General features: G+C 45.2%; 1 protein-coding gene across 1 annotated transcript in view; it reads right to left on the bottom strand.

The window, feature by feature from the left end:
• Positions 1-26428, bottom strand: part of tbc1d5 (TBC1 domain family, member 5) — a 783418-nt gene extending 756990 nt beyond the window's left edge. The window contains exon 1 of the mRNA XM_072508754.1: positions 26292-26428. The gene's annotated coding sequence lies outside the window, so the exon portion shown is untranslated. The remainder of the gene's footprint in view (positions 1-26291) is intronic.
• Between the last annotated feature and the right edge of the window lie 1101 nt (positions 26429-27529).

Below are 27529 nucleotides of genomic sequence, written 5' to 3'. Positions count from 1 at the left end.
AGAATCCCTATAGTGCGGAAGGAGGCCATTCAGCCCATTGCAGCCACACCGGCTCCTGGAAAGAGCACAGCACTTAAGCCCATGCACCCCAGCCCATCCCTGCAACCAGGTAACCCCATCCAACTCCTTGGACACCAAGGGGCAATTCAGCATGGCCAATCCACCCGACCTGCACATCTCTGGACTGTGGGAGGAAACCGGAGCACCCGGAGGAAACCCACGCAGACATGGGGAGAAAGTGCAAACTTCAGACAGTCACCCTCAAGGCCAGGATTGAGCCTGGGTCCCTGGTGCTATGAGGCAGCAGTGTTGACCACTGTGCTACCGTGCCTCCCATGGTCTTTGCATGACTTTTTAAAAATATATTTTTATTCAAAAAAGATTCATCATAACAATACAGCAAACCCCAACACAACACAAACTACACCCACCCGATCCCAGTCCACCTCCCCCTCCTCAATCCCCCATAAAGAAAGCAAAACCTGAACAAAAAGACAACCCCCTCCCCCTCACTAACAGCTGACAATAACCAGTTCCCTGAAAAAGGAGATAAAAGGCTACCACCTCGAGTTGAACCCTTCGACTGACCCCCCAACCCCCCTCATGGTTTACTTGATTTTCTCAAGGTACAAAAATTCCATCAGGACCCCCGCCAGGCCGAAGCCTTAGGCAGCACCGGATACCTCCACCAAGCAGAACTCGCCACCAGGGTATTAGGGACGTGAAGGCCAGGACATCTACCTTCGTCCCGTCTGCAGCACCATTGAGTCCGAAACCCCAGAATGGCCACCAACGGGAGACCCAGAAACTAACAAGCTTGGAGCAAGATCAAAACATGTGCTTGTGATTTGCCAGCTCCCTGGAGCACCACTCACACCTTTCCTCCACCCCAAGAACCCACTCAAACGTGCCCTGGCCAGGTGCACCCTGTGCACCACCTTGAACAGAATCAGGCTTAACCTCACAGTGAAGTTGACCTGTGAAGAGCCTTACTCCCCCTCAAAACACAAACCCAGCTCGCCCTCCCATTTCCCCTTTACTTCTTCCAACGAAGCCTGCTCCGTCGACAACATTTGCCCATATCTGAAATCACATCCTCCCCGAACTCAGCCAAGGACAGGACCACCGATCGCGAGGGCGATGGTACCAAGGGAAATTAGGGAGGCTCCTTACGTAGAAAGTCGCGAACCAGTACGAATATGTTCCATCCTGGGAGTTGGAATTTTTCCAAAAATTTGATTTATTGTCGCATGTACCGAAGTACAGTGAAAAGTATTTTTTTGCGGCCGAGGGAACATGCACAATACATACAATACGTAGACAAAAAGAATAATCAACAGAGTACATTGACAAATGGTACATCAACAACAGATCAGTCCGAGGGGAAGTCGTTGAGGAGTCTTGTAGCTGTGGGGAAGAAGCTGTCCCAATGTCTGGATGTGCGGGTCTTCAGATTTCTGCATCTTCTTCTTTTTTTAAAAATATATTTATTAAAGTTTTTTAACACAATTTTTCTCCCTTACAAACAATAACCCCCCCCCCCCCGGTAACAAAAAAAAACCACAAAAAAAACAAGAAATCACGCAGAGCAAGATATATACATGGCAAAATGATATATTTACACAGCTTTGTACACTGGCCCTCACCCGTACGTGCCAGTTTCCCCAACCCTTCATGTTATCTCTTGCTCATCCACCCCCCCCCCCCCCCCCCAAGGTTGCTGCTGCTGCTGACCGACCTTCCTCTAATGCTCCGCAAGATAGTCTAGGAACGGTTGCCACCGCCTGTAGAACCCCTGCGCAGACCCTCTCAAGGCGAACTTAATCCTCTCCAACTTTATGAACCCAGCCATATCATTTATCCAAGCCTCCAGGCTGGGGGGTTTCGCCTCCTTCCACATTAGCAAGATCCTTCGCCGGGCTACTAGGGACGCAAGGGCCAGAATGCCGGCCTCTTTCGCCTCCTGCACTCCCGGTTCGTCCACTACTCCAAATATTGCTAGCCCCCCAGCTTGGCTTGACCCGGACTTTCACCACCTGAGATATTGCTCCCGCCACTCCTCTCCAGAGCCCCTCCAGTGCCGGGCATGACCAAAACATATGGACATGATTCGCCGGGCTCCCTGAGCACCTTCCACATCTGTCCTCTACCCCAAAGAACCTACTCAACCTCGCCCCCGTCAAGTGCGCTCTGTGGACCACCTTAAATTGTATCAGGCTGAGCCTGGCACACGAGGAGGAGGAATTAACCCTACCTAAGGGCATCAGCCCACAGACCTTCCTCGATCTCCTCCCCCAGCTCCTCCTCCCATTTACCCTTCAACTCTTCTACCAGCGCTTCCCCCTCTTCTTTCAACTCCTAGTGTATTTCCGACACCTTGCCCTCCCTGACCCATACACCCAAGATCACCCTATCTTGAACTTCTTGTGCCGGGAGCAACGGGAATTCCCTCACCTGTCGCCTCACAAAAGCCCTCACCTGCATATATCTAAAGGCATTTCCCGGGGGTAACTTGAACTTCTCCTCCAGTGCCCCTAGGCTCGCAAACGTCCCGTCGATGAACAGGTCCCCCATTCTTCCAATCCCCACCGATGCCAGCTCTGGAACCCCCCGTCCATCTTCCCCGGGACAAACCGGTAGATTTCTGCATCTTCTGCCTGATGGAAGGGTCTGGAAGAAGGCAATGCCTGGGTGGGAGGGGTCTCTGACAATGCTGTCTGCCTTCCTGAGGCAGCGGTAGGTGTATACAGAATCAACGTGAGGGTGGCAAGCTTGTGTGATGCATTGGGCTGAGTTCACCACACTCTGCAGTTTCTTGGGATCTTGGACCAAGCAGTTGCCATACCAAGCTGTGATGCAGCCAGATAGGATGCTCTCTATTGCACATCTGTAGAAGCTGGTGAGAATCGATGCAGACATGCCGAATTTCTTTACCTTCCGTAGGAAGTAGAGACGTTGTTGGGCTTTCTTGACTGTTGCATCAACGTGAGTGGACCAGGACAGACTGTTGGTGATGGTGGCCTCCAGGAACTTAAAGCTATCGACCATCTCCACTTCGGAGCCATTGATGCTGATGGGAGTGTGTGTCATGCTATGCTTCCTGAGGTCGATGATCAGTTCCTTGGTCTTTCCGACATTTAGAGAAAGGTTGTTTTCGGTACACCAGCAACCAAGTGAATTATCTCCTTTCTGTAGTCTGATTCATCACTGTTTGAGATACAGCCCACTACAGTCGTATCATCCGCAAACTTATAGATTGAGTTAGAGTTAAATCTTGCCACAGTCATGTGTGTATAGGGAACACAGTAGAGGACTGAGCACACATCCTTCCCGGGCTCCGGTGTTGAGGACTATTGTGGAGGAGGTGCTGTTGCCTATCCTGACAGATTGCGGTCTGTTGGTCATAGATCATAGAATTTACAGTGCAGGAGGCCATTCGGCCCATCGAGTCTGCACCGGCTCTTGGAAAGAGCACCCCACCCAAGGTCAACACCCCCACCCTATCCCCATAACCCTGTAACCCCACCCAACACTAAGGGAAATTTTGGACACTAAGGGCAATTTATCATGGCCAATCCACCTAACCTGCACATCTTTGGACTGTGGGAGGAAACCGGAGCACCCGGAGGAAACCCATGCACACACGGGGAGGATGTGCAGACTCCGCACAGACAGTGACCCAAGCCGGAATCGAACCTGGGACCCTGGAGCTGTGAAGCAATTGTGCTAACCACTGTGCTACCGCGCTGCCCCTTGGTGAGGAAGTCAAGGATCCAGCTGCACAGGGAGGGGTCAAGTCCAAGATTGCAGAGCTTGGTTATTAGTCTTGTCGGGATAATGGTGTTGAAGGCGGAGTTGTAGTCTATGAACAGCAGTCTTACATAGGTGTCCTTGTGTCGAGATGTTCGAGTGTTGATTGCAGAGCCAGTGAGATAGCGTCTGCTGTGGACCGGTTGCGGTGAAAGGCAAACTGCAGTGGATCGAGACTGGGAGTCTGGCAGTGATCTGTCTCATGACTAGGCACACAAAGCAATTCATGATAACCGACGTTAGGGCCACCGGGCGGTAGTCGTTGAGCCAGGCTACCTTGTTCTTCTTTGGTACTGGTACTATGGTGGTCTTCTTGAAGGAGGTGGGGTCTTCGGAGCGGAGGAGTGAGGTGGTGAAGATATCTGCGAATGCACTCGCCAGCTGGTCGGCGCAGGCTCTGAGTGCTCGTCCAGAGACTCCGTCGGGGTCCGTCGCTTTCCGCGGATTCACTTTCAAGAAGGCAGCTCTTACCTCAGAGGCTGTAATAGTGGGTATGGGTGTGTCCTGGGCTGTTGGGGCGGGTGACACTGATGCATTGGCTGACTGCTCAAAGCGGGCATAGAACTTGTTCAGATCATAGGGTCGGGATGCTCCAGCCCCAGATATTCCGCCTGGCCTTGCTTTGTAGCCTGTGATCTTGTCACAGTCGTTGCCATAGTCGTTGTGGGTTAGTGTCATTGGTCTGGGACTCTAGTTTGATGCGGTATTGTCTTTTTGCATCCCTGATGGCTTTCCATACATTGTACCTGGATTTCTTATATAGGTCAGGGTCATCAGACTTGAATGCCTTCGTCCGGAACTTCAGCAGGGAGTGGACCCTTTGGTTGAGCCAGGGTTTCCGATTGGGGAACACCCGTATTGTCTTCTTTGGTACATAGTCCTAGACACACTTATTGATGAATTCTGTGACGGTGGTTGCATCTCTAAATACTAGCGAATCTACCTTCAAGAAACATGTCCCCTAACATCTCCAACCCCTCCCTTTTCCATGCCCTGAACGGACAATCAAAGCCAGATAGCACAAACTTATGATTCCTGCAGTCAGAGCCAACAGTGACATGGAGCGATTTAAAATGCTGCCTAAACTGATTCCAGATCCTCAAAGTGGCTATCACCACCAGGCTCAAAGTGAATCTTGCAGGAGAAAACAGGAGTGGGGCAGTAACCAGAGTCCTCAGACTCGACCCTATGCACAAACCCTCCTCCATCCACCCCCATATAGAATCCGGCACCTTGAGCCACCCCCTTATCACCATTTGACGCCCAATAGTAACAAAATAGATTAGGTGGTGCCAACACCCCCCAACTGCCTATCCCTTTGCAGAAACGTTGTACGAACCCGTGGGGTCTTACCCGCCCAAACAAAAGCAGATATCAATTTATTGACCATGCAAAAGAAAGTCTTGGGAAGAAAGACTGGGAGACATGGATCAAAAACAAAAACCTCGAGAGAACATTTATCTTCCCGCTAAGGTCAGAAGGAGGGTGTCACACCTTTTCAAGATGACCTTCACCCCATCCACCAGCCTCGTATGTTTATGGAGCGCGGCCCAATCATGGGCCATGCGTATTCTCAGGTAACGGAAGCTAGCCCTGGCCAGGCGAAACGGCAATCTCCTCAGATCAATTCCGCTCCCAGTGAGGTTGACCGGAAAATATTCACTTGCACAGATTCAGTTTGTACCCAGAGGAGCCAAAACTCCTGAGCAGCCGCATTATCTCCTCCACATTGGAAAGTGGGTTTGTGATATATAGTAGCGAATCGTCCACATAGAAGGACACCCTGTGGCCTCGCCTCCCACGCTCCATCCCCCTCTATCTGGTGGATGATCTCAAATCAATGGCCGACAGCTCGCTTGCTAAGGCAAACAAAAGTTGGGGGGGGGGGGGGGGGGGGGAGAACAATGGAAGTCCCTGCCTACAATAGAGGCCAATTGGATAAGTAACTGTCTATCACATAGAAGACAGAGTGTGGTGGTGGATGGAAAATTTTCAGACTGGAGACCAGTTACCAGCGGTGTACCACAGGGATCAGTGCTGGGTCCTCTGCTATTTGTGATTTTATATCAATGACTTGGAGGAGGGGGCTGAAGGGTGGGTCAGTAAATTTGCTGATGACACCAAGATTGGTGGAGTAGTGGATGAGGTGGAGGGCTGTTGTAGGCTGCAAAGAGACATTGATAGGATGCAGAGCTGGGCCGAAAAATGACAGATGGAGTTTAACCCTGATAAGTGCGAGGTGATTAATTTTGGTAGAAAAAATTTGAATGGGGAATACAGGGTCAACAGCAGGGTCCTGAGGAATGTGGAGGAACAGAGAGATCTTGGGGTTCATGTCCACAGTTCTCTGAAGATTGCCATTATGTATTTTCTTTTATTCTCTTTTATTCCCTTTTCTTCTCATGTACTTAATGATCTGTTGAGCTGCTCGCAGAAAAATATTTTTCACTGTACCTCGGTACACGTGACAATAAACAAATCCAATCCAATCCAATCAAGTGGATAGAGCCGTGAAGAAGGCTTATAGTGTGTTACCGTTTATTCACAGGGGGCTTGAGTTTAAGAGCCGCGGGGTTATGCTGCAACTATACATGACCCTGGTGAGGCTACATTTGGAGTATTGCGTGCAGTTCTGGTCACCTCATTATTGGAAGGATGTGGAAGCATTGGAAAGGGTGCAAAAGAGATTTACCAGGATGCTGCCTGGTTAGCAGGATAGGTCTTATGAGGAAAGGTTGAGGGAGCTAGGGCTTTTCACTTTGGAGCGGAGGAGGATGAGAGGCGACTTAATAGAGGTTTATAAGATAATGAGGGGGATAGATCGAGTGGACGTTCAGAGTCGGACACTTTAGGAACTTTCAAGCGGTTATTGAATAGGCACATGGAGCACACCAGAATGACGGAGTGGGATAGCTTGATCTTGGTTTCGGACAATGCTCGGCACAACATCGAGGGCCGAAGGGCCTGTTCTGTGCTGTACTGTTCTATGTTCTAACCCTATTCAGTTGAAAATAACGCAAACTCAGGGCATTAGTACGCACTAGTATGGGTGTTGCCTAATTAGATAGGCATTGTTCTATTGAAGAACCAAGACAGATAAGATAGGCTAAATATCTGTGCTGTCAATTTCTATGGTACAATACAATGGAGAAACCTATAAAATCCTCAAAACTGCAAATGGGTTCTACCCTCTATTGCTCAAAAATTAATATTTAATTACAAAAAAATCTTTAAAACAATGCTAATCTGGGAGTAAAAATACACAAATCTGTACAAATAGCAACACAGGTTAACCAGGCTTAAAAAAGCAAACCAAGCACCAGGATTTATTTCTAAAGGGATCGAATTGAAAAATGAAGTTAAACAAGTTTCAAACCTTGGTTCGACAACACCTAGAATGTTGCATACAATTCTGGTCATCATGTTGTAAAAAAAGATATAGAGGCACCGGAGAGGATGCGACATAAAGATTTATAAGGATTATACCAGAAATGCAGCGACATGCCTATCACAGGCAGGTCGGACACTCTAGGTGTCTTTTCTCCTGAAAAGAAAATTCTGGAGGATGACCAAGTGGGACCTTAAAATGCTGATAGAGAAGATACGGAGAATGTTTCCATTTGTGGGGAAAACAAAAACTAGAGACCATTAATATAGGATAGTCACCAAGAAATCAAATAGGACACTAAGCAGAAAAATGTTGCCTAGAGAGTGGTGGGAATGTGGAACTTGCACTCACAGCGGGTTGCTGCATTTAAGGGAGAGACTAGAAAAGCAAATGAGGAAGAAGAAAATAGAGTTATAAATAATTGTGTTAAATGAAGAAGGGAAGCTTGAGTGGAGCTTAAATTCTAGATGGACTGGTTAAACCGAATGGTCTGTTTTTGTGGTCCGTTTCTGTGCCGTATACCCTATCTACGTAAATGCATGCTCTGAAAAAACAAATGTACAGATCAAGATGGACCGACTGAAAATTCTGCACTCATTCTTACATTCCTACCCAGGTATTCCACTCTATAAATCCATTCTAGATTTTGTTCAACAATAAAGTCATCTACTCTGTTGCAACATAAGACTGATAGGCTTTCAATACCAACTTCTGCATTGTCAAGCTCAAGTGATTAGAAAGACATGGTCCAAAAAGCTGCACAGACCATATACAAGTTTTTATTTTTGGAAAATTCTTCCCCAATTTAAAAAAAATTAAAAACTTATTTTGATAATGCCAGAGTGCAATTCCAAAGATATCAGGCATCCTTCATTACCTGATCGACATGGCTATTCATCACATGCAACTCTGACCCTACATTACATCAGCAGGGTATTTCACAATGGGTGCACAGGTCAGCAGGTCTCTTCTTGTAGTTACTGTCAATCACAGAAATGTTACAGCACTGGAGGCCAATCAGCCCATCATGCCTGCACAAGCTCTCAGAAAGAGCAATTCACTTTCCTGTTCCGGTTCGGACTCGATGGGCCAAATAGCCTCCTTCTACACTGTAAATTCTATGTCTATGTCTGCCTTCTCCCCGCAACCTTACATTTGTTTTTTCAGATGATAATCTAATTCCTTTCTGAATGCTTCAATTGAACTTGCCTCCACCACACACTCGGAGTGCATTCCAGAACCTAAACCACTTGCTGCGTGAAAAAGCTTTTCCCCATGTCACTTTTGCTTCTTTTACCAATTACTTTAAATCTGTGCCTTCTCATTCTGTTTTTTTCTTAATACTTTTAGTCGGATTTTCATTTTATACAATACGTAATAGCGCAAAACAAGACGACAGCATAAAACACCGGTACAAACATAAATCTCAGAATCATAGTCTACCCCATCACACAACCTAACCCCACCCCTATTCCCTTCCCCCACCTTTTTAACATTGATTTCTATTGGTTCTTTACATTTGGCGAATAGCAGCATTGGTACCTTAGTCATTAAACTTACAAGAAGCAACTATAAATGACAAGGGATCCATTGAGCATGTACAGTATAAAATACAGTGCAAACTGGGGGGTTAAAGTATTTTGTTGCAGCTACCTTGAAAACATATCGGCAGAGGGGATTGCTGTTTGCTTCAGGCCCCCGGTCAGGTACCCGATTTCTCTGTTCTACTATTTTGTGTGGCTCCCTGGTATTGGAACATACCAAGGGGGGGCTTGCGGTCCCCAGGTGTGCCCTTTCTGTTGCTGTTTTGGGTATCCTTCTTGGGCTGTGCTCCCCTCCTACACATCCTTTTAGCCGCCAACCCTATTTCCCGTGTTCTGGGTTGTAGCCTCTCCTCCTCTTACATAGGTTCCTTCCCCTCCCCCGCACCCAGCCCCTCCCTCTTTCTACTTGTCTATTTTGGTCCCCCAGTCCACCCTCACATTAGTGTCCTCTCAAAATGAAAAAAAAAATTAAATGAAAATTGCTTATTGTCACAAGTAGGCTTCAAATGAAGTTACTGTGAAAAGCCCCTGGTCGCCACATTTTGGCACCTGTTCGGGGAGGCTGGTACGGGAATTGAACCGTGCTGCTGGCCTGCCTTGGTCTGCTTTAAAAGCCAGCTCTTTAGCCCTGTGCTAAACCAGCCCCTCATTCTTTTTTTAAAATAAATTTAGAGTACCCAATTCATTTTTTTTCAATTAAGGGGCAATTTAGCGTGGCCAATCCACCTAACCTGCACATCTTTGGGTTGTGGGGGTGAGACCCACACAGACACTGGGAGAATGTGCAAACTCCACACGGACAGTGAACTAGAGCCGGGATCGAACCTGGGACCTTGGTGCTGTGAGGCAGCAGGGCTAAACCACTGCACCACCGTGTTGCCTTGTGCCCTCTCATTCTTGATCATTTCACGAGTGGGAACATTTTCTCTATCTAATCTGTTGCAAAATAAAACTGTTACACTTTCAATAACAACCTATGTGTGGTTCAAGCTCAAGTAGGGGGGCACGGTACAAGTGGTTAGCACAGTTGCTTCACAGCTCCAGGGTCCCAGGTTCCATTCCCGGCTTGGGTTCCATTCCCGGTTTGTGCAGAGTCTGCACTTTCTCCCCGTGTCTGCGTGGGTTTCCACCCACAGTCCAAAGATGTGCAGGTTAGGTGGATTGGCTATGCTAAATTGCCCTTAGTGTCAAAAAGGTTAGGTGTGGTTACTGAGTTGGGGGGCTACGGTAGAGGTAATGTGCTCTTTCCAAGGGCCGGTGTAGACTCGATGGGCCGAATGGCCTCCTTCTGCACTGTAAATTCTATGAAGTAATTTTAAACAGCAACTTTTACTGTGGATCACAGAACACAAGTCAACTTTGGCGTAGAAGACAATCTCATTTCTTCAGCCCCCAAAATCATGTTTATATAGATACTTGGCCTATAATGCAACCCCCATTTTCAGCTATACTCACATTAGTAGCCAGCCACAATTTCTCACTCCACAAACGGATGTTTTACTTAACAGTAACTTATAAATGGAAGCAAGGGGTCAAGACCATCCACACCAGCGATTCACTCATGTACTCGGCATATAAAAGTCTGCATCAATATTTGGAGGGATTTTTTCAAGGCTTCTGTCACAAACGTGTAGTTGTGATAATATACTTTTTGTAAAAAAAAGTTAAACTTCTTTAAATGGACACAAGAAGCTTTAAAGTTGGTTGCCAAAAGTCACCTCACCTTTTCCAATGCAATGTGTTCAATCTCCCAGAAAGTTCCAACTGAATTGCAGGCAGACATATTCAGACATTTGAAATTCAATTTGCATTTCCATCAGGGTAAACAGAAACACATTGCTGCTTCCCTGGAAATAGCTCTTTCCTATCCCCTCAAAACTGGGTGAATGGGACCCATTGAAGTTAATGGTTGAAACCTTTAAAAGGTTAATTGCCTTAGCTAAAAAGCCAATGCATGGATCTATGCTCTCAGGCTAACCCGATACCCAATATGAAAGTATGATTTGACAGTTGGGATAGCAGCCATTTTAGTTTTGGAACGGTATAAAGTCTGGCTGCTGACAGACTTTGGTGTGCAGAACAGTCTTAAACACCATGAAACACACTTTGAAACAGAAACTGCTTCTCAACAGGGAGAGACTGAGGAATGTTTCCAGAAACAGTCTTTCGGACGGCTGTCGGCCACTAAGGGCCGCCACCTCCAGTATCATGAAAATAGGCGCTGTCACTCATTCCCAGGACCTTTTCTGGTGGTTGAGTCCACCTCCAAAGTCATACTCTTCAACGACAGAAATCATCGCAGCTGCTAAACCGAAATTCAAGTTTCAAACCCCTCACTTTGGAAAGAAGAAAGTTCGATGGGAGGGCGAGTTGTGAGGAGGATGCAGTGTGATGTGGACAAGTTGAATGGGTAAGTGAATGGCGGATGCAGTATAATTTGGATTTTGTGAGGTTATTGGTAGTAAAAAAGGGACGGCAGTTTATTATCTGAATGTCTATAGGTTGAGAGAGAGAAATATGCGAGACCTCGGTATCCTTATACACCAGTCACTGAAGGTAAGCATGCAAGTGCAGCAGGCAGTAAAGAAAGCAAACGGTATGTTGGCCTTCATAGCAAGGGAATGGTTTTTGTACGGCTAAACCTGGAATAATGTGTGCAGTTTTGGTCTCCTTATCTGAGGAAGGATGTTCTTGCTCTAGAGGGAGTGCAGAGAAGGTCTACCAGACTGATTCCTGGGATGACAGGACTGACGTATGAGAAGAGATTCTAACAGGACTAGACAGGGTAGTTGCAAGAAGGGTGTTCCCAATGGTGAGGGTGTACAGACCCAGGGGTCACAGTCTGAGGATACGGGGCAGACCGTTTAAGGACAGAGATGAGGAGAAATTTCTTCACCCAGAGAGTGGTGAGCCTGTGGAATTCATTACCTCAGGAAGTAGTTGTGGCTAAAACATTGTATGTTTTCAAGAAGCAGTTAGCTATAGCACTTGGGGCAAAGAGGATCAAAGAATATTGGGGGGGGGGGGGGGGGGGAAGAGAAGACAGGATAAGGCTATTGAGTTGGATGATCAGCCAAAAAGGTTCAAAAAGCCGAATGGCCTCCTCTTGCTCCTATTTTCTATGTTTCGATGAATTCAAGCAACAATATCTCAGAGATTGATTTGAATCTCATCTCAGACCATGAGTCATTGGAGCAGAATTAGGCCACTCGGCCCATCGAGTCTGCTCCGCCATTCAATCATGGCTGATATTTTCTCATCTCCATTCTCCTGCCTTCTCCCCATAACCCTTGATCCCTTTATTAATCAAGAACCTATCTATCTCTGTCTTAAAAACACTCAGTGACTTGGCCTCCACAGCTTTCTGCGGCAACGAGTTCCACAGATTCACCACCATCTGGCTGAAGAAATTCCTCCTCATCTGTTTTATAGGATCGTCCCTTTAGTCTGAAATGGTGTCTTCTGGTTCTAGTTTCTCCTACAAGTGGAAACATCCTCTCCACGTCCACTCTATCCAGGCCCCTAAGTATCTATTTTTCTTTATCTCCATTAGTAACATTCAGGAATCCTTTTATCTTCAGAATAATGTTTGTCTGATGGCTTAATTTTAAATTGAACCATTCACGCTACACGCACGTATGCACACACAAATAGGGTGGTCTCAAGGACGTTAAACTAGCAAGTGGGGGGAAAGGGAAGGGTAACATTACGGAAAGTAAAATGGTTAATGGGAAGCAAGACAGCAGGTTAGCACGTGGGAAGGTGGGTTCAACTACATGGAAAGTTATGACAAAAGATAAAGGGAAGAACTCAGGAGATGTTATTAATGGGGGTGTTAGGATTCAAAAACGTATAAAAACTAGCATAAAGGCAATTTATCTAAATGTTCATAGCATTCAAAACAAGATAAACGAGTTGACGACACAAATCATCACAAATGAGTACGTTTTAGTGGCCTTTAGAGACATGGTTGCAGGATGGTCATGACTAGAAGTTAAATATCCAGGGGCATCAGACTATTCGGAAGGACAGTCAGGAAGATAAGGGAGGTGGTGTAGCACTGATAGTTAAGTATGACATCAGGGCGGTAGTGAGAGATGATTTGGTTCGATGGAGAAAAAAGTTGAATCGATTTAGGTGGAAATTAGAAATAGTAAGGAGAAAGGTTAACTGAAAGGCCTAGTCTACAGGCCACCAAATAATACTACGGTATGACGGGCAATAAACAAAGAAATAACTGATGCATGCAAAAATGGTACGGCAAGTATCATGGGGATTTTAATCTATATGTCGATTGGTCAAACCAGGTCGGTCAGGACAACCTTGAGGAGGTGTTCATAGAATGTATCCGCGATAGTTTCCTCGAACAGTATGCAACGGAACCTACGAGGGTGCAAACTATCCTAGATCTGGTCCTGTGTAATGAGACAGGAATAATTAATGATCTCATAGTTAGGGATCCTCTCGGAAGGAGCGATCATAGTATGGTTGAATTTAAAATACAGATGCAGTGTGAGAACGTAAAATCTAATATCTGTGTCTTGTACTTAAACAAAGGAGACTACAATGGGATGAGGGAGGAGTTGGCAAGAGTAGATTGGGAGCAAAGACTTTGTGGTGTGACAATTGAGGAACAGTGGAGGAATTTCAAAGAGAATTTTCAGTGTTCAGAAAACGTATGTACCAATTAAAAAGGAGGACTGTAGGAAAAATAATAATCAGCCATGGATATCTGAGGAAATAAAGGAGGGTATCAAATTGAAAGAAAAGGCATACAAAGTGGCAAAGATTAGTGGCAAACTAGAGGATTGGGAAATCGTTAAAGGTCAACAGAAAGCCACGAAAAAGCTATAAAGAAAAGATAGATTATGAGAGTAAACTCGCTCAGAATATAAAAAGATAGCAAACGTTTCTACAAATATATAAAATGAAAAAGAGTAGTTTATGTATAATAATAATCTTTATTGTCATGAGTAGGCATACATTAATACTGCAATGAAGTTACTGTGAAAAGCCCCACATCGTCACATTCTGGCGCCTGTTCGGGTACACGGAGGGAGAATTCAGAATGTCCAAATTACCTAACAGCACATCTTACGGGACTTGCAGGAGGAAACTGGAGCACCCGAAGGAAACCCATGCAGACACGGGGAGAACGTGCAGACTCCGCACAGACAGTGATCCAAGCTGGGAATCGAACCTGGTACCCTGGCGCTGTGAAGCAACAATGTTAACCATTGTGCTACCATGCATGCCCTGCATTGGTAAACATTGGTCCTTTAGAGTATGAGAAGGGACATTTAATAATGGGAAATGAGGAAATGGCTGAAGCATTGAACAGGTATTTTGTGTCAGTCTTTACAGTGGAATACACAAATAACATGCCAATAATTGTTAGCAAGGAGGCTTCGGCAAATGAAGACCTAGAAACAATCATTATCACTAGACAAGCTAATGGGGCTAAAGGTAGACAACTCTCCTGGCCCTGATGGAATGCATCCCAGGGTACTAAAAGAGGTGGCGGAGGAAATAGGAAATGCGCGCGTGGTAATTTACCAAAATTCGCTGGATTCTGGGGTGGTTCCAGCAGATTAGAAAACAGCAAATGTGACGCCAAGGTTTAAAAAAAGGGAGGGAGACAAAAGGCGGGTAACTATAGACAGGTTAGCTTAACTTCTGTAGTGGGGAAAATGCTTGAATCTATCATGAAAGAAAAAATAGCAAGACACCTGGATAGAAATTGTCCCATTGGGCAGACGCAGCATGGGTTCATGAAAAGTCGGTCATGTTTGACTAATTTAGTGGAATTCTTTGAGGAAATTACGAGCGTGGTGGACAACGGGGAACAGGTAGATGAGATTTCCAGAAGGCATTCAACAAGGCGCCACACAAAAGGCTGCTGCATAGGATAAAGGTGCATGGCGTTACGGGTAATGTATTAGCATGGATAGAGGATTGGTTAACTGACAGAAAGCAAGCATGGGGATAAATGTGTGTTTTTCTGGTTGGTAGGTGAGTGAGCAAGGGTCTGGCAGATGAAGTTCAATGTTGATAAATGTGAGGGCATCCATTTTGGTAGGAATAACAGTAAAATGGACTATTATTTAAATGGTAAAAAATTGCAACATGCTGCTGTGCAGAGGGACCTGGGTGTCCTTGTGCATGAATCGCAAAAAGTTGGTTTGCAGGTGAAGTAATTAAGACGGCAAATGGTATTTTGTCCTACATTGCTAGAGGGATGGAGTTTAAAGGCAGGGAGGTTATGTTGCAGCTGTGCAGGGTGCTGGTGAGGCTACACCTGGAGTTGTGTACAATTTTGGTCTCCTTACTTGAGAAAGGATGTACTGGCACTGGAAGGTGTGCAGAGGAGATTCACGAGGTTGATTCCGGAGTTGAGAGGATTAGTTTGTGAGAAGAGACTGAGTAAACTGGGACTACACTCATTGGAATTTAGAGAAATGAGGGGGGGATCGTATAGAGGCATATAAAATTATGAAGGGAATAGATAGGATGGAAGCAGGGAGGTTGTTTCTCCTGGTGTGAGAAACTAGAACAAGGGGGCATAGCCTCAAAATAAGGGGGAGCACATTTAGGACTGAGTTGAGGAGGAACTTCTTCACCAAAGGGTCGTGAATCTGTGGAATTGCTTGCCCAGTGAAGCAGTTGAGGCTATCTCGTAAAATGTTTTTTTCAGGCAACGGTAGATAGATTTTTGAACAGTAAAGGAATAAAAGGTTACAATGAGCAGGCAGGTAAATGGAGCTGAGTCCACAAAAAGATCAGCCATGATCTCATTGAATGGCGGAGCAGGCCCGAGGGGCCAGATGGCCTACTCCTGCTCCGAGTTCTTATGTTACACCACACACGCACATATGCACACACACGACTCACATTCTTAGTTCACAGGCTACTTTAAAGAAACCCGGCAATATACCGACAAATAACGGTATTGTTCTTATATAGATACATAGAAGATAGAAGCAGGAGGAGGCCTTTTGGCCCTTCGAGCCCGCTCCACCATTTATCATGATCATGGCTGATCATCCAACTCAATAGCCTAATTAATCCTGCTTTCTCCCCATAATCTTTGATCCCATTCTCCCCAAGTGCTACATCTACCCGCCTCTTGAATATATTCAATGTTTTAGCATCAACTACTTCCTGTGGAAATGAATTCCATAGGCTCACCACTCTCTGGGTGAAGAAATGTCTCCTCATCTCTGTCCGAAATGGTTTACCCTGAATCCTCAGATTGTGACCCCTAGTTCTGAACACACCCATCATTGGTAACATCTTCCATGCATCTACCCTGTCTAGTCCTGTTAGAATTTTATAAGTTTCTATGAGATCCCCAGTCATTCGTCTGAATTCCAGCGAGAACAATCCGAACCTAGTCAATCTCTCCTCATATGACAGTTCAGCCATCCCTGGAATCAGTCTGGTAAACCTTCGCTGAACTCCCTCAAGAGCAAGAACATCCTTCCTCAGAAAAGGAGACCATAATTGCACACAATATTCCAGGTGTGGCCTCACCAAGGCCCTGTATAATTGCGCAACACATCCCTGCTTCTGTACTCGAAACCTCTCGCAATGGAGGCCAACATACCATTAGCATTCTGCATGCTTACCTTCAGCGACTGGTGCACAAGGACACCTAGGCCCCACTGCACATTCCCCATCCCAATTTACAACCTCTCAGGTAGTAATCTGCCTTCCTGTTTTTGCTTCCAAAGTGAATAACCTCACACAAATCCAAAAAATACTGCATCTGCCATTGATTTGCCCACTCGCCCAACCTGTCCACAACATGCTGTAGGATCCCTGCATCCTCGTCACAGTTCACCCTCCCACCCAACTTGGTATCATCTGCAAACCTTGAGATGTTACGTTTTGTTCCCTCATCCAAATCATTAATATATATTGTGTATAGCTGGGGTCCCAGCACCGATCCCTTTGGCACCCCACTAGTTACTGCCTGCCAATTTGAAAAGGACCCATTAATTTCTACTCTTTGTTTCCTCTCTGCCAACCAATTTTCTATCTATCTCAATACACTTTCCCAATCCCATTTGCACAATAATCTCTTATGCGGGACTTTGTCAAATGCCTTCTGAAAGTCTAAATATACCATATCGACTGGCTCCCCCTCGTCAACTGTACTGGTTACATCTTCAAAGAATTCCAACAGATTTGTCAAGCATGATTTCCCCTTCATAAATCCATGCTGACTTTGACTGATCCTGCCACTGCTTTCTAAATGTTCAGCTACAAAGTCCTTGATATGGATTCAAGAATTTTCCCCACTACCGATATTAGGTTTACTAGTCTATAATTCCCTGCTTTCTCTCTACCTCCATTTTTGAATATCGGAGTGACGTGAGCTACCCTCCAATCTGCAGGGACTGTTCCAGGGTCTATAGAATCCCAGAAGATGACCACCAATGCATCCACTTTTTCCAGAGCCACCTCCTTAAGCACTCTGGGATGCAGATTCTCAGGCCCTGGGGATTTATCCGCCTTCAATCCCATCAATTTTCCCAGCACCATTTCTCTACGAATGTTGATCTCCCTTAGTTCTTCCCTCTCACTAAACCTTTCATTCTCCAACATTCCTCTTTTGTGAAGACAGAACCAAAGTATGTATTCAATTGCTCAGCCATTTTTTGCCCCTTATTATGCATTCCCCTGTTTCTGTCTGTAGGGAGACTACATTTCTCTTTACCAATCTCTTTCAATTCACATATCAATATAAACTCTTAGTGTCAGTCTTCATGTTCCCTGCAAGCTTACTTTCGTACTGTACTTTCCCCTTCTTAATCAATCCCTTTGTCCTTCTTTGCTGAATTCTGAACTGCTCCCAATCCTCAGACCTATTATTTTTCTTGGTCAATCTTCAACCTTTTCCTTGGATCTGATGCTATTTCTAATTTCCTTTGTAAGCCATGGATTGGCCCTCTTACCCATTTTGTTTTTGTGTCAGACAGGAATGAACAGTTGCTGTAGTTCCCTCATGCGTTCTTTGAATGTTTGCCATTGCCTATCCACTGTCATCCCTTTAAGTAACTCTCCGCAATCTATCAAGGCCAACTCACGCCTCATATCTTCATAGTTCCCTTTATTAAGATTCAGCACCCTAGTCTCCGAATCAACTACTTCACTCTCCATATTGATAAAAAATTCTATCAATATAGGATCTTTCTGCTCGTTTACATTAAGTGACAAACAACTAATACAACCTGTTTCCCCGCACATTTCAAGATTATCACGCTTGATCTCCATCATGAAACAATGGGCTTCGGAGTGTTCCAACTTTGAGACAGAAATGTGCTTTATCATTAAACTATTTGGCTGCCTTGGGCTGCATGCACACATCTCTGTCCTCATCTTCTGGTTGTCAGTTATCTTACCCAGCTGAAGCAATGCTACCAATTCAAAATAATCTGTTTTAAGTCGCATTCTAATCTCAACATTCAACAGTGCCTTGCTGTCTTTTATTGTCCTCTGGAGTGTGTAGGCTCTCTTATCTGTAAGTCTAGTTTTCCTGTTTTCTGTAATGAAAAGAGCCATTGCATCACAAGGATATTTTAGCTTGCCTTACAAAGGCAGTGTCTGATAGGAAAATGGTCAACCAACAATGATTAATAATCTAACAGGAGGCATGATAACCAAGTCCAATCATGTCCTCACCAATACTACACTTGCACGTCTTCTAGTGGGAACTTAGTTCATGGATAGAAAATTGTGGGAGACATGTTTTCCCTTACTGAGGGCTAACTACTCAATAGTTCATTTTAACGTTAAAAATGGTAAAGTTCAAATAAAAGTTAAAGTTTGATCACAGTGTAGTTAATAAAAATATACAATTATCTATCGAGTGCAAATTACTGGAATTCTGATAGAATTGTGAATAGAACTTAGAACAACAGTCAGAATAACCCTGCCTGGCAATTTGTGGCAAATCATGGTCATGTATTTTTGCTATTTAGAAACCTGCAGCTCGGCAGCAAGTTATGTGATGGGACACGAGAACTGGAAGAAAATAAAAATTTCCAATGTGCAAATTAAATTGTACTGAACAGCCATCTAAAATGATCAATCTGTTATTAATACAAATAAAACTACAAAGTAATTTATACTAATTTGACACTTACATTAATAAATATGTATCAGAGAAAAAGCCTAACCTCAGGAAGCATTCTTAATAACCAGAAAGATTTCCATCTCCTGTATCTTTGACATGTACATTCAACATACATTACCAATTATTGAAAATATCACCTTGATGTACTGCAATATTTCACCACTATGAACAAACAAGATAGAGCAAAAAAGGGCAGACCAATGAACTTATCTTGTAATTAGTGTAAAACAATCACAGTTAATCCACAATGACCCAGAAGACATGAACTGTCCTGTAAGGTAGAAAATCTTCTATATGGCAGGAGAACTCAAAAGGTAGTTCATCCAAATCAAATTACTTCACAGTATAATTTTCTTGTGGAAAATACATTTTTGAATTCAAAAGTAAAGTATATTCTGGGCTTTCCAATTTTATTTTGATACTATTCGAATAGCTTTTGAAAAGCATTGTATATTTTCTAATCACCTAATATGTCTGTGGTGTAGTAAATTGCACTAATTGGCAACGACCAGTTAGCTAACTAGCAATGACGGGTTTATTATCAAAACAAACTCTATACAGAGAACTATAATCAATGTCTTCATTTTCAGCGCTAGGATCACAAAACGGGCTGCAAAAGCCCCCGCTCTGTAGAAATCCCCGCACTCATTCCCTATTGGATGATTGGTTCACATGACCCTCCTGATGCATGCACCCTAGAAGGCGCTAGCTACTGCAGTCTGAAAAAAAATGAACATTTATTACAATCACTGTCTAAAAATAATGGGGTTATCGGGCACAGAAGGCGGCCATTCAGCCCACGCCGATTCTTTGAAACAGAAAACCAATAAATCTTAGAGTAAAATATTGCCAATACTGGAAGACTGAAATAAAAACAGAAAATGATAGAAATACTCAGCAAGTCTGGCAGACACTCTGAAGACTTCCCATGGCCTTTCATGAGAACTGAGGCAGCACAGTAAAAGTTTACCAGATTGGTCCCTGGGATGAGAAGGCTGCCCTATGATGGGAGGCCAAGTTTAGAAGAATGAAGAAAACAATATTAGAAGGGGTTTGACAGGGTGGATACTGAAAGATTGTTTCCTCTGGCTGGGGAAATCTAAAACTCGTGCACAGTCTCAGGATAAAGGGCTAATCATTTGGGACTGAGATGAGGAGAAATTTCTTCACTCAAAAGGATTGTGAACCTTTGGAAATCTCTACCCCGGAGGATGATCCAGCACTGAACACATTTAAGGCTGAGATTATCTGATCTTCAATCTCTCAGAGAATCAATGTAAATGGCAGGAAATTGGAGTTGAAGTCAAAGATCAGTCATGATCATACTGAATAGCAGGGTGGATTCAACTGCTCTACTCCTGTTCCTAGTTCTTATGCATGGAAATTATAGTTTTAAGCATGGCAGAAAGAAATGGGGAGAAGGAAAGGAAAGAACAGAAGTGAAGGGTTACATTAGGGTGAAAACAGCAGAGGCTAAATGATGAAATGGATGATAGTACAAGACAAAATGAGATGCTAATGAGACAAGGAGCAAAACATGTATCAACCGTACACGTGTCTTCCGGTGGCGGCCATGGCGTGAGAGGTGGCTTATTTGGTAGCTCCCGCTCGTGGCGGACTTTTGGGACTTTTTCCCCCAACTTATGGGGGATTTGATTGGTAAAATTGGAGACTGATGAGGTAGAGAGGAGGAATCCCCCACCAGTTTAGTGTGACCAGAAGTGAGCTGCAAAGAAGAGATTGTTGGGCAAAGAAGAGAGTGGAGTCTGCAGCACAGGAAAACACGGTGGAGGCACAGGAGCTGAGATTGCCGGCCCAGTAGTCGACGGAGCAGCTGGTGAAATTCCTTCAGGAGAGCTTTGCCAAACAAAGACAGGAGTACCTGGACCCGATTAAGATGGCGATCGATCGGGTGGAGCAAAGATTGGAAGCCCAGGGGCTGGCGAACCAGAGGTGGAAGAGAAGGCGGCTGAGCACGAGGACCAGCTAACCGTGATGGCAGCGGAGATGGATCTGATGAGGGACCACCAGAAAAGGCTGCAGGAGGAGGTGGAGGATTTGGAGAATAGGTCGCGCGGGCAGAATTTGAGGATTGTTGGCCTCCTGGAGGGCATCGAGGGATCGGACACAGGGGCATACGTGGCACGTATGTTCGAGAAGCTGCTGAGCGAAGGTGCATTTGCTCGAGCCTTGGAAGTGGACAGGGCACAGAGAGTGCTTGCAAGGAAGCCGCAGATGAATGGGCTGCCGAGGCGATAGTGGTATTAATGTAACGGTTCCTGGATAAGGAACAGATCTTGAGGTGGGCCAGGCAGACGAGGAGCTGTAAATGGGAAAATAATGAGCTACGCATTTACAAGGACTTGACTCGGGTGCGGAACTGACCAAAAGAAGGCGAGTTTTAACAAAGTTAAATCGGCCCTCTTCAAGAAGGGGGTGAAGTTCGGCATTCTGTACCCAGCTCGTTTGTGGGTCACTTACAAGGGTCAAGAACTTTATTTTGGATCGCCGGATGAGGCAAAGAACTTTGTTAAGGACTGGCAGGTGATGGAGGACATTGAACTTGTGGGCGAGTAATTCTGTACCTATGCTGCTAAAATTTATTTTCTTTATGGGCTGTGTACGTCGTGTTTTTGTACCAATTTTGGGCAGTTGCTCAGTTTTGTATGTAGGTTAACTTTTTTCTTGTGGGCGGGCGGTGGGTGGAATTTTCTTCTTTGTGTTTGTTGGGGATTGTGATATTTTTCATATGTATGTTCGAGCGGGGGGAGGGAGAACAATAGGGGGTAGGATGCTTGGCACCGTGGGCGGGGGCTACCAGGCTAGCTGGGCAGGCTAGCTCACGGAAGCGCAGTGGGAGGCGAGCAGGTGACTAGTTTGATATGGGGGATTGGGATTGTTGTTTAGTTAGTGTGGGGGGGGGGGGGGGGGGGGGGGAATTGTTCCGCTGACGGGAGGGACTGGCTTGGGGTGACAAATTGGAGGTCGAGGACAATGGGCGCCCGAGGGCAGGTCTGAGGAGGCGCGGGACGCGAGCTGGAGGCTGGCCTGCGGGTGACGGTTGATCGGCGGCGGCGGGGGGGTGGTGCTCCCCCGACCAGGCTGATCACATGGAACATGAGAGGGCTGAATGGGCCGGTCAAGAGAGCTCGCATGTTCACGCATTTGAGGAGGTTGAAGGCAGACGTGGCAATGTTACAACAGACACACCCGAGGGTAGTGGATCAGACTATGCTGAGGAAGTAGGTCGGGCAGGTATTTCACTCAGGGCTGCGCACTAAAACTAGAGGGGGTTGCGATCTTGATCAATAAGCGGGTGTCATTTGTGGTAGGGAATATAGTGACGGACACAGCGGGGTAGGTATATCATGGTGAGTGGGAAGCTTGGGGGGATGCCGGTGGTATTAGTGAATATTTACGCACCAAATTGGGACGAGTTTCTGAGGTGGGTGTTAGGGTAGATTCAGTACCTGGACTTGCAAAAGCTGATCATGGAGGGGGACAGAACTTCAATACGGTCATTGATCGAAGGTTGGATCGGTCGAGTTCAAGGACAGGGAGGGTGCCAGCCGCGGCGAAGGGGTTAAGGAGTTTATGGAACAGATGGGGAGGGTAGACCTGTGGAGATTAGGACGGCCAAGAGCGAAGGAGTTTTCTTTTTTTTCCCCCACATGCACAAAGTGTACTCCCAGATTGATTTTTTCATTTTGAACAGGGCTTTACTGGCGGGGGTGGTGGATACCGAGTATTCGGCAATTGTTGTGTCGGACCATGCCCCACACTGGGTGGATTTACGGGTGAGCAAAGAGAGGAGTCAGCGCCCGCAATGGAGATTGGACGTAGAACTGCTAGCAGATGAAGGGGTGTGTGGGCGGGTGAGGGAGGCCATGCAGAATTATTTGGGGATAAACAATACGGGGGAAGTTTCGGCAGCAACGGTATGGGAAGTGCTGAAGGCAGTAGTTCGGGGGGAGCTAATTTCAATACGGGCTCATAGGGAGAAGGTGGAGCAGATAGAGATGGATAGACTGGTTAGGGAAATACTCTAGGCCGACAGAAGGTATTCTGAAGCCCCGGAGGCGGGGTTGTTGAAGGAGCGGCAGTAGCTGCAGATGGAGTTGGTCTGTTATTCACAGGGAAGGCGGCGGGGCAGTTGAGGAATACTAGGGGGGCGGTATGCGAGTATGGGGAGAAGGCCAATAGTATGCTAGCACACCAGCTAAGAAAGAGGGAGGCAGCCAGGGAGATAGGAGGAGTGAAGGACAGAGGGGGGAACACAGTCTTGAACACAGCAGGGGTGAATGGGGTGTTCAAGCAGTTTTATACTTCAGCCCAGTGGTTCCCAACTGTTGTGCCATGGTACAGAAGCTTGCATATGCTGGAGCCTGAGAAAGATGGATAAAAAATCCAGGACTGGGATCTGGGAGTGTGGCTCTGAGGAGAGCAGGGGGAGGGGGAACCGGGAGCGTGGCAGGCCCAGAGCTGAAGTATGGGCGAGGTGAGCTGGGGGGGAAGAGAGGGGGTAGCAGGAATGTGGCAGACCCAGAACTCTGACTGCTGCTGTGAGCCCAGTGATCAGCGATCGCTTGGCAGCCACAATATCTCCGAGGGGCAGTAAAACCTGCCCAATGCTGCTGAAGCATTCGCTTTCCAGAAACGTCTTCATTTTCTTGGCACATTCCTTGGGGTCTTGCCTCACAGGTGATAAAAGTTTTCCCTTGTTTTTGAAAAAGTGCATTCCCATTTTCCTCATCACCCGCAGTGGGAACTATCAGAGGACATGTCTGCACAGTAAATAACAGCGAAAGGCACAGTCCCTTCAGCCTTAGCAGCTCACTTCAGCAGTAAAACACAAGTCTGACAATATGATGGAGTAATTGTATGCTTATCCTCCGTCTCGCTCCCCACTGCAAAGCACATGTAAATAAAAAGCTCCTTCACATCATTCCTGTTTAATTCCCCATGAATGCAACATGCTTAATGGTATCAGTGCAACTTTATTTGACTCAGTCATGTAGACACTGCAGCTCCAAAGTTGCACTTCAACAGTTGTGGTTAAACTGCAGACACGTTCATTCATGAATACTTTGTCCTGCTGAGAATGGACAGTGAGTTATAGACATGTGTGACACATGGTTAAGAATAACTAAACCATTTCACGTACAGGAGTTGGCTAAGAAATACAACAAGATGAACAGCACATCACTGCAAAATGTATAAACATCAATGCCCCGGGCATCCGGCAAACGATCAGTTTTCAAATTCGAGCAAAGCTTCAAATATAGGCAGAATCCCCAAGATTGCAATCTAGCGAACTTGCTATGAAGTTTGCCTTCTAGTAAGACCATGACCGTGGTAAATATAAGTAAATATGGCATATATGAGCAATTGATTCAAACTGAAAAAATGGGTGTGCCGTGGAATTGTTTCTCTCATCGAAGTGTGCAGCGTTACTGAAAAGGTTGAGAATCATTGCTTCAGCCCATTCAGCTCTTCATAGCTTGAGAATGTGAAAAGCTTCCACATTGTATAATTTATCAGTAGCAAGGAATATTTTGCATAAGTATGATTATAACACAGACGAAAATAAATTGCAAACCACTGACATGCCTAATGAGTGAGATTTGGCATCTGACCTTTGGGGTATATTGTCCAATTAGGTTAAAGACTACATTCACAAAAACATTCTTGTGAATAATTATCACATTTAATTGTTTTCTTTTGTAGAGGCTGGAAGCAGGAGAGGAGGTTTCATGCTTTTAAAAAATAGTTTCTTTCATTGGTCACTGCATATAGCAGGCAAACCACATTCATATGAACCCATCATCAGAAGTGGTGGTGACTGCATATCTAATTCCCTTTGAAAAGTTACTTTTAAATCTTCTTCCACTACATTTTCAGGCAATGCTTTTCAACTCCTAGCAATTCACTGTGCAAAAAAAAAAACTAATCTCGTCAGGTTATTTTATCGATTATCTTAATTCTATATCCTCTAACTAGTTAGTGATCCTCCTGTCAAGTGAAAATTGTTCATCCTCCGGTATTCTATCAAAATTTCCCAAAACTTTGGTACATGTCTATTAAATCTCCCATTAACTTTCACCGCTCTAAGGAGAACAATCCCAGTTTGTCTAGTTTCTCCACTTAACTGAAGTCCTTCATCATGGTATGATTCTGGTAAATCTCTTTTGCATCCTCTGAAGGCTTCGATGTCCTTGAGTAGGAAGCTCAATTTACAAATCCAAAACGTTGAAAGGTTGGCGCAGTGCTTTCAAACACAAAATCCAGAAAGGTGCCCCTGTGTACAATATGAAGCCATCCACTACTGCTATTGAAAGTTTCATGCCCAAAGGATTGCACATCACATAACCTACCTACAGTATCCCCATTATCCAGTATCATAGAGTAACATAACGTGACACTTGGTAATATTGATACATGATGACATACCATTTTTTAAACAAACTCTAGTTGGTTAATATCTACAATTGTAAAGCACAATGCTCCTTAATTGAGGGGCAGTTACAATGCCTACATCCATATTGTTCATCATAAGTATTCTCTACCATAACCCTGTTAACTGGTTTTTATGCTGTGGAACATAACCGGAATGCACTGCCAGCTTCCATCAGATTGCAAGAACAAAATGCAAATTTGTTTCATAACTATGATACAAGAATACAATCGAAGTTCTGCAGCTTAATTTCCACACTACAGGCTTAGCGGAAATCACAGTATAAATAGTTAAGTTTCAAACTGTTCTTTTCAGTTAAAGTAACTTAGTTGATATAAATACATTTGACTTCTATGAAAGGAGTTTTATTTTTGTACATAACCCGTGACTCAAAACACAATTCCACTAATGAAAATGAGAGCTTGTTTACTTATACAAAATATCACTCGTCAACGTTTTGCATACATTCTGGACCTACTCATTTTAAACTGCAGATGTTTCCCAGTTAATGTCCTTCATTTGCTTTAGAAATTTGACTGGCCTCGTGGTATGATTAATTTAACCCTCCTCGAAAACATTTCCCTGCTGAGAGCAATTGCAAGCAGAGAGAAATTAATTATGAAGAGGCGGAGGGAGGGGGTGGGTTTAAAGTTTATTTTTTCCCCAGTTTCAGTTGAAATCCCACCCCCTCAACCTCTGCAAGTCAATGTCGTCTTCAATAATTCAAAGTTTCATCATTCACCAGAAATAATAGAAGGAAACTCCTTGGGGGATTGGAATCAGGCAGGTCCTCATATCTTAAGAGCTCGGCTCGGGTTTTACTCGACCTCAGTAAAAGCCTTTAGTTCTAGGCCTGACAACATGTCATTGGGGCGCTCAGAGGCTTGCAATGTGAAAGCCCCCCTCATTTCCCCGGGGGGCCCTCTGAGGCAGCAGGTAATGGTGTTTGTTTACCTGGTCCGCCGCACGGACTCCGCCTCCTCCAACCCCGTCCCAGTGACAGGCGACTACAGCCGCCTCGCGCCGCTGCTGCAAGCCAGCCAGCCAACCGGCGACGCGCCTGCGTACTCCCGCCGGGCGACCGGCACCGCGCCTGCGCACTCCCAGCAACGGCGCCCGCCCGCAGCTGGACGCGCGGCCAAGCGCCGTCACGTCAAGGCAATCATGGAAACAAAACTGTGGATGGTGTCTGCTGCACCCAGTGAAAGTGCAAGTTCAACAAAAATCTGCAACTGAAACATGTCTATTTTAAAATTTGCGTCGCAAAGTGTATTTTACTCTTACATGTGGTTATTGGAGCTGGGGTCACCACTTTAATAAACTCACTGTAGCCAACTATGTCTTCATGCCCTTTATCTTTAAATTGCCTTTATTTGAGTTCAATACATTAAAGAGAAGGGACAAGGTAAAGAGCAGGGTTGTGATATGGGTAATAACCATAGTGTGGCAGGAAGGACAGAATATTTAAACTTAAGAGTGCACCAGCAGATAAGAGCAGGGTTTGCAAGATTGGGCAGCACGGTAGCACAGTGGTTAGCACTGTGATTTCACAGCGCCAGGGTCCCAGGTTCGATTTCCTGCTGGGTCACTGTGCGGAGTATGCATGTTCTCCCCGTGTCTGCGTGGGTTTCCTCCGGGTGCACCGGTTTCCTCCCAAAGTCCAAAGACGTGCAGGTTAGGTGGATTGGCCATGCTAAATTGCCTTAGTGTCCAAAAACGGTTAGGAGGATTTATTGGGTTAAGGGGATAGGGTTGAAGTGAGGGCTTAAGTGGGTCAGTGTAGACTTGATGGGCCGAATGGCCTCCTTCTGCACTGTATGTTCTTAATGGCAAAACATACAGAATTATAGGCTCTGAATATGCCAAGCTTTTGAGAAAAAAAACACTAGTCTCAGACCCACATTTCTCACCCTGAAACTGAATGTGAAATTCCATCATGTTGTGGTCACAGTTGCAAAGAAAGGTTCCTTTATTATAAGGTCATTAATTAATCCTGTCTCATTGCACATTATTGGGTTTAAAATAGCTTTCCCCGTTTGGAGCGAGAAGATACTGCTTTGCAAAATTGTCCCCAAAACACTCTTTGAGCTCAGATAGGCTACCTTTGCTAATCTAATTTGCTCTATCTATATGACAATTAAAATCAGGCATGATTTCTTACAAGCCCCTGTTATTTCTTCCTAGATACTCTG

Source organism: Scyliorhinus torazame, chromosome 6 (genome assembly GCF_047496885.1).
Source record: "Scyliorhinus torazame isolate Kashiwa2021f chromosome 6, sScyTor2.1, whole genome shotgun sequence".
NCBI classification, from domain to species: domain Eukaryota; kingdom Metazoa; phylum Chordata; class Chondrichthyes; order Carcharhiniformes; family Scyliorhinidae; genus Scyliorhinus; species Scyliorhinus torazame.
Note: the sequence above shows the minus strand (reverse complement) of the source record. Positions and strands in the feature narration are given on the sequence as shown.